This window comes from Nuphar pumila, chromosome 14 (assembly GCF_984573655.1).
Source record: "Nuphar pumila chromosome 14, dmNupPumi1.hap1.1, whole genome shotgun sequence".
In the NCBI taxonomy this organism is placed as follows: domain Eukaryota; kingdom Viridiplantae; phylum Streptophyta; class Magnoliopsida; order Nymphaeales; family Nymphaeaceae; genus Nuphar; species Nuphar pumila.
The window spans coordinates 59,577,294-59,588,497 of record NC_143262.1 but is presented as its reverse complement, the minus strand read 5'-3'; positions in this window follow the sequence as shown (position 1 = coordinate 59,588,497).

The following is an 11,204-nucleotide window of genomic DNA, read 5'->3' as shown; positions in this document are numbered from 1 at the left end:
AATAAGGATAAAACAACTTCTTTTTGGAATTTTCATGAAATCTGGACTAATTGGTAAAACAGGAATTTTTGGAAAGAGTTGGCCCCTGTAGGGCAATTTTGTAAAAGGAAGATATTTGAAATTGTCAAAAGGGCAAAATCTGAGGTGAAGTGGCTGAAACCCATATTGAAAACTATCCAGATCGTTTTCCTGAGAAAATATTTTGAAATTCAGAGTCCTGGGGGTAAAATGGGAAGAATTGATAATTCTAAAGACCCAGGGTTTTGAAATCAATTTTGAAAAGAGTTGAAATTCTAATCTGGATTGAAAAATTTGAAATCAAGAGTTCTGGACCTCGAAATGACATGCTGTGCAGTGCAGTGATTTGAAATGCTCATGCAATGATATGCAATGTCATGTCTTATGCAATAGAATCTTGAACCAAGACTTTGGAGATGTCTGTCTCCTGTCAGGAGTAAAATTTTGAACATTTGAGATAAAAATAGAGAAAAATTGAGAGTTGTAGATGCAATCTAAAATTTTGCAGGTTCCATGCTCAGAAAATGACCATTTTGCCCTTTGGCGATTCCAGAGGTTGGATGATGATGCTTGGTGGAACTGTCGGGGAGGTGAGTGAAAATTTGGGGTGTTTACATACGTGCACCGTTTTATAGAAGGTGATTAATCCTAAGTTGATGATTTACATCAATGACCGTAGTCAGGATGTAAACAAAACTTAGGATTTTAATCTTTTATAGAATAACACTAGATCCACACTGGATCCCTCTTAAAAAATCATCATATTTTCAAATATCCTTCTTCTTTTATCAGAGTTTAGTTTAAAATTAGCTCAATATATATACCAATGGCCATAGTCAGAATATATTGAGAGTTAATTTCATTTTAAACTCTATAAAAGCACAAAAATATGTTTTATTCTTCACTTGAATTTAAATATAGATTATTATATAATACATTCAACGACCATAGTCAAGGATGTATTATATTTTCAATCTTATTTTAATTCATTTAAAGAATGAGATATGCTTTTCAAAATCCAATTCTTTAAATTCATTCATCATTTAGGATAGAATTGCATCATATTCCTTTCAAAATCCAAGTGATTTTAGATATCTTTTTTCAAGTTTCTATTTCAAATTCAATTCTATCTCACTTCAAGATTCAAAACTCAATTTCAAAGTCCAATTTGACTTTGAAATTTCAAAATCATTTTATATTCAAACTTCAAATTTCCAATTCAATTCAAAATTCAATTTCAAAGTTTGATTTAACTTTAAAGTTTTTTATTCATCTTCCGATTAAAAATCAAGTTTATTTTCTTATCTTTCAAAATCAAAGCTTGAGATTGATTCTGAATCTCAAAACTTGACCCTTCCTAAATTTAAAATCAATCTGGGTTTCCAAAACCCAGATCCATCTTCAAAAGTCTCATTTGGACTTTCAGAATCCAAATCCAAAGTTAGACCCTGTTATCATCGCAAAAATTTTTCCCCTCCCTTGCGAGAGAGAAACGAATTTGCGAGTCAAACTCGACCAAAGTTTTGAAAATGATTTTGAAAATTTACTCGCCTCCGTTTTTAAAATTTGCGGGAAAATTCCGTGGAATGGGATCCGCCTGTCGGTACGAGGTTCAACCGTTCCTGGCGCCTTTACCAGGGGTAATTGAACCAAGGACCAATTATGTGCTTTAACTTGACTCAAATATCTAAATTATGCTCTATTTTTCCTAGAATGCACAAAGAATCAGGCTTGTGCTATGAAATTTTTAAAAAAAATGCAAGTTTGAGAAACTATGATGTTTGCTTTGGAAAATTGAAATGCATTTGGAAAAATGATTGGAAAAGTACTTGAAATTGGAATTCCTGGGAAAATCATTAAATTTCATTGGAAATCAGAAAATGGATTGGAAAATGAATTCTCAGGAAGACTTGAACTTTGAAAAATCGATTTTGAAATTTGGAATTGCTTTTATGAGAAAATGGATTTAAGAATTCTGAAAAAAAAAAAATATAAGAAATTCATTGGAAAAGGACTTTTGAAATGAAAGATGGATTCTCAGGAAACTGGGTTGTCAGAAAAATAGGAAATCTGAGAAAATCGATTATTGAAAACTTGGGATTTTGAAATTTGAGAATTTTAATACATAGGAAAATCTTGATTTGAACTTGGGAAATGCTTTGAATTGTCATTTGAAAACTTTGGATTTTGATAAAATCAGATCCTGAGAAAAACTTGGAAATTCTTGAGAAAACTGAATTTTCTGAAATTGAAATTGGAAAATGAGTTTGAAAATAATGCAATTTGAATGATATGAGTGAATGAGTATGAATTTGAAAAGGGAATTTCATTGAGGAATTGGGAAATCCTTTTGAAACTTTGAAAAATGCAGTGCATTTTTGAAGTTAGCCTAAGAGTGTAGGCTGAATGTGGCTGATATAAAGATCATAAATCTTGGTTTTCTTCGTATTCTGACTATGGCCATAAATACGAATCCCACCGAGTTTATAAACTCCATAAAAGCTTGTGCACGTGCCATTCGTGTAAACCATAGTGGATTTGAAATAAATGCACATGAATCATACATCAAATATTGAAATTTGCATAAATTAAACTATATGCAATGCAGTCCTATTCTAAGCAGGAATGTAACTCTTATTCCAAATTATTACATTTGAGATTACATTGAATTGAAATAAAAAAAAATAAAATCTAAGTCTTCTTCTTGAATGTTCCTGCAAAACTAGAAAACAAGGTTAGCACAAAAATGTAGGTTTTTCTGAATTTATCCGAAAATATGGGAAATTGTCGGACATTATTCAGATATAAACCCAAAATCATACCCCCTTTGATATAAACATGAGAAATAATGAATAAATTTTGAAAATAAACTTGAAAATTCGAAATTGGGGTCAAAATGACCAAAATACCCCTGATGACCTTGAAATCAGGGTTTTCTGAAAGAATTTTTGTAAATTTTGGAAATTTGAAAATCAAATGAAATAAATCAAACATAATATGATGAAATATGATGATATTCATGAAATTTTGGGAGAATTAGAAATTGAAATTTCGAAATTTAGGTCAAAATGACCAAAATACCCCCAATAACAAGACTATGGCCTTGAAACCAGGGTTTTCTGAAATAATTTTTGCAAAATTGAAAAATATGAAATGCAAAGGAGATTAAAATTAACCCTAATATGATTCTACATGCTTATGTACATGATAAAAACCCTAAAATGGCGAAAATATCATAAAATATCGAATTTAACCTGATTTTCGCTTCTGAATTTAAAGATAAACTAACACATGGAGCAAATGAACTTGGAATTAAACCAAATTTGGCATGGACACCTAAAATAACCCTAAAAACAGAATGAAGCTCGAAAATCTATTTTTTTTGTATTTTTAAATATGGAAATTCAAATAAAAACCCTAAATTTCATGATTTTTGCCTAAAATATTGATTCTAAAGGGGATTTAGGATATCAAACTTCCATAAAAATTTCCCAAATTTTATGGAGTGACAAAGGACAGTAAGGCAAGAATTTTTTACTTTTACACTTTCTGGTTTTGACCTATGGTCGGAGCTGTGCCACTCCGGCAAGTCGGATCGGAATCCGGCGACTCTAATAAATGAAGGAAACAGACAGGTTTTGGTAGAAAATGTGGGAAAATTAGTAATCAGATGGGAAAATTTCTGAAATTATGGGAAAAAGTCCCTGACACATAGGTAAATAATTGATATTTTGACACCATTGGGATTCGGGTTACGGTTTGGAAAAGGCCACACTGTTATCAGAGACCTAAATCTCTGGATTTTCTGGACATTGGAATCTGTTAGACAGAAAGATAAAGTCCGGGAAAAATAATGAAACAAATCCAAAAATTCCCAAATTTTGGGAAATTGCAGAAAATTATGTTAGGAAAAACTTTTATGTTGAAAGTTTTTGCAGACAGGCTATAGATTGAACAAACTCGATGTATTAGGGTATGTCTATACCCTGACACAGGAAAATCAAAATTTTCCCAGGGGTCTGGGAAATCCGATTTTTGACAGAGGTCAAAACTTACTGGAAAAAGCTCAAAATTTCCAGATCATTAGTAGATTCAATCCTGAATCCACTGTGATTTTTGTAGAGCAATCCGAATCTCCCACAAGGGTGGTGTCGGAGGTTCTTTTCTGCTAAAGCAGAAATTGGAAATTCGGGAGGGTTCAAAAACCCGATCCAGTGTTTTATTTTTTTTATGGGGTTATAAAACCCGAATTGACTCAGAATTTTGGCAAAAGATTGGTAACTAGCATCTCTATTTAACATAAAAATTTCGGAATTTAAAGGTTAAAAATCATGCATGAAATAACAATTGTGAAGGATGCTTAGAACTAAACTTGCAAAATAACTATTGACAAATTGATAAAGCCAACTTAGATAAATGAAGTGAATGTAAGATATATAAAAAAAAAAAAAAAAACTCTAACAAAATAAAAATAATCAGGGGATATCAACTATGCTATATTTTGGCTACTAACATGAGAGATCCGATCCATCTTCCGGATGGATCATCTCACGTACCTAGCATTGATATATAATATACATGCTTATAAAGGAAATTCAATGGGATTTTTAGAGAAAAATTAATAAAGTAGGAGGGATGCAGACTTACCTTGGATTAGCTGCAGTGTTTGGAGATGGCTAGGGGAGTTGAAGTAGGTGATTCGGAGGTGGCTGCTACTGTCACCAAAGGGAAAGCTTCACCAAAGCTGCTGGCTGGACCAAGAAGTGGCTGCAACGATGGGGCTGGAGCTTGAAGGGATGGAGGCTTCAAAGGGCCGCCGGCTGGAGCTTGAAAGAATGGAGGCTTCAAAGGGGAAGCTGCCTTAGAGAGCACAAAGGTTGAAGGTTGATGGTGGCTGTCAAAGCTGGTGGCTGTGTTGCTGCAATGAGAGAGAGAGAGAGAGAGAGAGAGAGAGAGAGAGAGAGAGAGAGAGAGAGAGAGAGAGAAAGAGATGGGTTAGGAGGCAGCCGTATGGCTTTTTTTTCTTCTTTTCTTTTCTGGTCTCTTTTAACTTAGGTCTTTATTCAGCCTCAACTTAGGGTTTTTAGGGGTTAATGAAAAGAGAGGGAAAGAGTGTACGTGAATGGGCTGGAGAAGGGAAAGGAAGGAAGGGAAGGGAAGAAGAAAAGAAAGGGAAGAAGAAGAAAAAGAAAGAAAAGGGAAAAGGAAAGGAAAGAAAGAAAAGGAGGGAAAAAGGAAAAGGGAAAGAAAAAAATGAGAAAATGGAAAGTGGGGCTGGAGGCTTGGGTGACCACCTTGTGGGTCCCACCTCTCTAAAAAAGAATAATATTAATAATAATAATAATAAATAAATAAAAATCAATAAAAACAAATAAAAAGAAGCATTTTTTTTTTTTGAATAAAATAGAAATGCAAATGAATGGGCCATCTCAGAGCGGGTCCAAATTTTGATTTTGAAATTCATTTTGACGATTAGAGGGGTAAAATAGTCTTTTTAGAAAATTTTTAGACGAAACGAGCTATTTTTGGCAGTTTTTGAAACGAGCTCGGATTTTGAAGTTCAATACCCCGTTGCGAAGCAAATCCAATGTAGAATTTGAAAATGTAATTTTGAAAGAAATCCAAATTGTTTTTCTCGAGAAAATGCTTCCAACCGAAATGAGCTATTTTTGGCAGTTTTTGAAACGAGCTCAGATTTTGAAGTTCAATAGCTCATTGCGAAGCAAATCCAGTGTAAAACTTGAAAATTTGATTTTGAAAGAAATCCAGATTATTTTTCTTGAGAAAATATTTCTAAATTTAGACTCCCAGGGTGAAAATGTCAATTTTGGAAACCTGAGGTTTGAAATTGATTTCTGAAAACTTTTAAAACTCAATCTGGATTGAAATTTATAAAGTTGGAGTTCTGGACTTCGAAAATGAAATGAAATGTGATGAAATGTTATGAAATGCTGAGAAATGATATGAAATGATGAGAAATGACATGAAATGCTATGCAAAATGCTAACCCTGAATGAAGAATTTTGGATGTTAGACCCCGATTGACACTTGTACCAGTTCAAAAAGTGTTAAAATTGACAAAATTTGCAAAAATGGTTGAAGAAATGATTTTCGAGCTCTGCCAAGCTAGAGTAACGTTGAAAATTAGGGTTTGAGCTGTATTCAACTGAAATGGACTGGATTGAGCTGGGTTTTAGAGTTTCAGAACTCAAATGAACTCAACAAACACTGACTCAACTAACCTTTCCAACTGAATTTTCAAGAAAAGCTGCCATTTTTAGAGAAATGGTATGGAATGGTCATTGGAATGAAGTGAATTACGAACCTGAACTGGGTTTGAGCTAAAACAAAAGTCAGTAATACTGAGATGAACTAAAATCAAGTCTCAAACACTAACTCAACTGACTGAACTCGGCTCAATTTCAGCTGAAAGATCTGAAATGGACTAAAATGGGCTCCTAGACACTTGGAAATGGTTTTGAACTGAAATTGGAGCACTTGAACTTCTGGTGAGCTCAAGTTAGACTCTGGGGAACATGACTGACTGGGAATGACTGACTTTGAGACAATTGGCTTGGATTCGAGTGAGAAATGAGCTCATTTTTGAAGAAATGATCCCATTTTGGCAGGAATGGTCAGAAATGAAAATGGTCTGTTCATTGTGAGCTCAGATGAGCTTGAGATGACTGATATTCTAACTGTCTTGAACTGACCAATGAGCTTGGTTGACTCCGACTGACTGGGGTCCGGGATGACCTAGGGGTAAAATGGTAATTTTCCTAATGAAAATGGGTAAAATGGTGCTTTTCTGAAACTGACTCGGGGTTTGACTCCTACACTGACCTAACAGGGTTGGCACTGAACAAGGAGGATTGTTTGAGAATGAGTGAGGAAAATTTGGGGTGTTTACAGATGCCCCTCTTTGCTACTAAGCCGGCTTGAAGACGAGCTTAGTGGCAAAGAAAAACACACCAAATTTGGGCTATAAAAATGCCCCAGTTAGAAGGATCTGACTGGATATGAAGAGATTTAGCCCTGATGAAAAATGGTAGATATGAAATGGAGAATGAAGAGGAAAGAATTTACTTCAAAAGAAGTGATATTCAGGTTTTGCCCTTAATCTGGATGGGACAGGAAATACCTCGTGTAGAAACGAAGCTCAGGTTTGACCCTTAACCTGACCGGGAAATGAAATACCTCATCAAAGGAGGCTCAGGTTTGTACCCTTATCCTGATTGGGCAGAAAATGAAATACCTCATCAAAGGAGGCTCAAGTTTGTACCCTTATCCTGATTGGGTAGAAAATGAAATACCTCATCAAAGGAGGCTCAGTTTGTACCCTTATCCTGATTGGGTAGAAAAATGAATGGAATCCTCGAAGGAAGAAACCATGATGGAACCTTCGGATTTCCGCACAATGAATCCGATAGGGGTTTTGCAAAAGGATGAAATTGGGGTCCCTAAAGCTTGAAAAGGGGTTTGATTTTGGGCGCCTCATTGCTGAGACTAAATAACTTTTGAAATTGGTGACCTTTTGCTGGAATTGGTGGCTTAACCTCAAGCCGAAATTGGACTGTCTATGGTGGGACAGTGGGGACACAGGGAAGTGTGCGAATCTGAGAGCCCATGCGCTCAGATTATACCAACAGAAGGGAAGGAATCTTGAAAACTCCCATTATCAAGTCCTTAAAAGGGATAACAACTGATGTCGGGATGCGCCAAAGATGAACCTCAAGCTCTCGCTTCACGCCAGGATAGCTAGAAAATATTGTCAAAATGTTGAAAATTATTGTTGATTCGAAATAATTGAAAGTGATGCACATTGCTTTGAAAATATTCCCTCTTTTCTTCCTGAAGTATTATCTCTGATTGGGCTTAACTTCGTAAAATCAAGATTCGAATTCAAATTGCTTGCAATTGGCTTTCTTTCAAGGAAGCTATCAATTTCCCTGATATGAGGAGAAAAGAGAGTATTCTTGATATTGTGAAAGCAATTTGTGAAAGAATATTGATAATAGAATTTCTCAAAATTTAAAGAGGATTCTTTGGCAGATTTGGCAGTCTGATATCCTGGAATTCTTTCTCATGACGATCTTTCTGCCTACTAATTTTTTTTTTTTTGGCAGAATTAGAGCTCTCTTGGGTTTTTGGAGATTACATCATCCTTCATTTTGGAGATGTCTTGTAACGCCCCGGATTTCCAAAACAAAGCTAAGTTAAAATTTTCATAGATTTCTTTTTTTTTTCTTTGCAGCGGAACTTAGAAAAGCTTTTAGCAGCGGAATAAGACGATAATGAGTCGTCGGTTTTAGAAAACTCCGAGCACGTTGCAGGTATGTGGCCAAGCAACTCATTGACCACCAAAGTGTTCCATTTTATCGAAAGCACATGTTTATTACAACACTACTGCTTAGAAAAGCAGTGAAGGTTCAATAAAAAGGAGGCAGTACAACTCTGTCTAAAGAAACCCTGGAACTTGATGCCGCCTTGCTCCGCATATCGCCACGCAGGTTCAACACCTGAAATCCCCATTAAACGGGGTCAGAACCACTGATGGTCTGGTAAGTAGGCAAACACCTATCTATTCAACTCAAGTAAATGCATAGACCACTCAGGGTCGCAGTTCGTAATACGACGCTCAAGCCTCCATGACTTAGCGTATATCGCACAAGCCTCATCAGGGCTATGAGTTGAACATCCACGCAAGTCGTCATGACTTCGCATAAGCCTCTTCAGGGCTGTGAGTTAGAATAACCTCTTAAGTCTCTACGACTTAGCCTTGACTTCCTCAGAGTCACGACTGGATGTCTAGCTCAAGCCTTTATGCTTGGCACATCCGTATCCTACGAATCTAAGGACAGCTCTCCGAGCTTCACTTAGTCGTACGGATATCGATGGGGTTCTTTCCCAATCGGTCCAGTAGTATACCGACCATGACACCTTCACAAAGGTTATGCAGGACTGACTCAACAACGTCATCCACTCATACATTCAAAGTAGCGCTGTACCTAAGCTAATGCTTTGTTTCGATAATTGCACCTCCCCCTGGGCTTAGGGGACTCATATCTGGGCGACAACGCGACGATCTGGGGGTTGATTATTCTATGTATTTTAGATACCCCAGAGGCCTGTTGACTCCATCCCCCTAGTAGGACGGTACAGCATACCGGAAGAGATCCTTACTAGGTATCCGAATGCATTCTGCTACTGCAGTAGTTGGGTTCAATCCTTAGATATTTAAGGATAACCACGACCTCCATACCTCTGAGTGACGAAGGCCATCAATGAACTCTATCAGGTTCGGGTGAAATATATGTCACTCAAGGCTGCGCCATCACCGTCTTCCTCGGTGAGAAATTCTGAAAGGGGCCTGCCGGTCTTACAATTACTTGACGAACATTGCATGCCTATAGGGCAGCCTTTGAGAAGTATGTACCCGACCCCAATCAACCACACGGTTTTCACCGTGGAACAAAGGTTTTATTCATATGCATGCTTAACTCTGCTCTCGGCACTTCGGCCTTGACGAGCACTTCACCTCTTTCGGTGGAAACAACACACTCCGGCTCAGCGGCCCTTACGAGTCTGGTTGTCTGATAATTCTTAATGAGCATGCACATGACTCGATCTCTACGGATCGGCTACTCGGCGTATCTTTACGCAGCGAGCTCAGGACCTTGTCAAGGCGCTACAACTACTTTGGCGCAACGGCTCTTACAAGTATGATGCCCTTGCAGGTGTCAGGGAGACGAGTCATTCTGACATCGTTCCAACAAAGGACATCATTGTGCCACTTAACTGGTTCTGGCAGCTCTTCTGCCAACCATTCTGTCAACACCTTCTCTGCTCTACCGGCAGTGGTGCGACGAACCTTTCTACATCGTAGAAGGCGTTCCATAACTGGGTAGCACTTCTGCTACGTTCTTTCTGAGCCATTCTTAGCTCCTTCAGGAATTTCAGCAGCACTTCCTCTCTTTTACGGAGAAAGCGTGCGTTTCTTTTATCCATTTCAGCGGCATCTCCCCTCTTTGGTGGGAAATCGCTACGCTTAACTCGGGAAATGGATGTGCACCGTTGTGCGTACTTTGCATCCATCAAGGTTGCAGGAACCTTGGGCCATAGCCAGGCCATACGTAATTGATTTAGTCTTTACGTAAAGAGCATTTTGCCAAAAGGCGAAGCCTTTCCAATAGGGGCTTCATTCGTCAAGCAAAATCTTGCACGAGGAGCGGTAAGGGAATCGCATGGGCGATTTTGGAGTTGATCTCCATTTGAACGCTCACTTACGTGCCATATATGTAATATAAGCAGAAGCCTGTGCTTTATACAGCGGCGGCGTAAAGGAAATGCATATACTATTGTTCAGGGTGTGTAACTGAACGAAATATTCTACATATATAACAAAGCAGAAGCCTTGGCATCGTTCGACGCGACGGCGTAAGTAAATACATTGCAGAAAGCAGGAGCCTTGGCATCGTTCGACGCGACGGCGTAAGTAAATGCATAATCGGAAGTGCAGTAATCGTAAATTGCAGAAAGCAGGAGCCTTGGCATCATACGACGCGACGGCAAAGGTAAATTACATGGCCTGTGCGATATAAGACGCGTCGGCAGTATCAGCAGATATACACCTAGATCTGTATCCAACGATAGTTACGAGGCGAGCGAGTGAACACCGAAGTGTCCTAGAGGGCTCAACCAAGAACTAGGGTGAGATACTATTTTGAAGAACGCATATACTGCGTATTCGAACATATATATCCGACGATAGTTACGAGGCGAGCGCGTGAACACCGAAGTGTCCTAGAGGGCTCAACCAAGAACTAAAGCAAGATACTACTTCAGAAAGTATATGCTATATACAAACAATCAAATACTTGAGAGAGATGGTTTAATGAAGCGAACTTACTTCAAATCGTGGAAGAAACGGCTCCGGGTTGCTTCTTCGGCTTCGAGCCTTCTTTCGAGAGGTCAGACTAAGTCAGATGAAGCTGACTTAGTTGAGAAAGAGGTAGAGCAGGTCAAGCTACTCAACCTAAGTGGTTTGAACCAAACAGGGTTCGATCCAAGTCAACTGGGTTCAGCAGATTCGAACTCAGCTCAAGTAGGCTAAGTCTGGGTTCAGAAATCCAAACCAAAAGCTGGACCAAAAAGGACTTTGACTTTGACTTCCAACCCAACTAGGT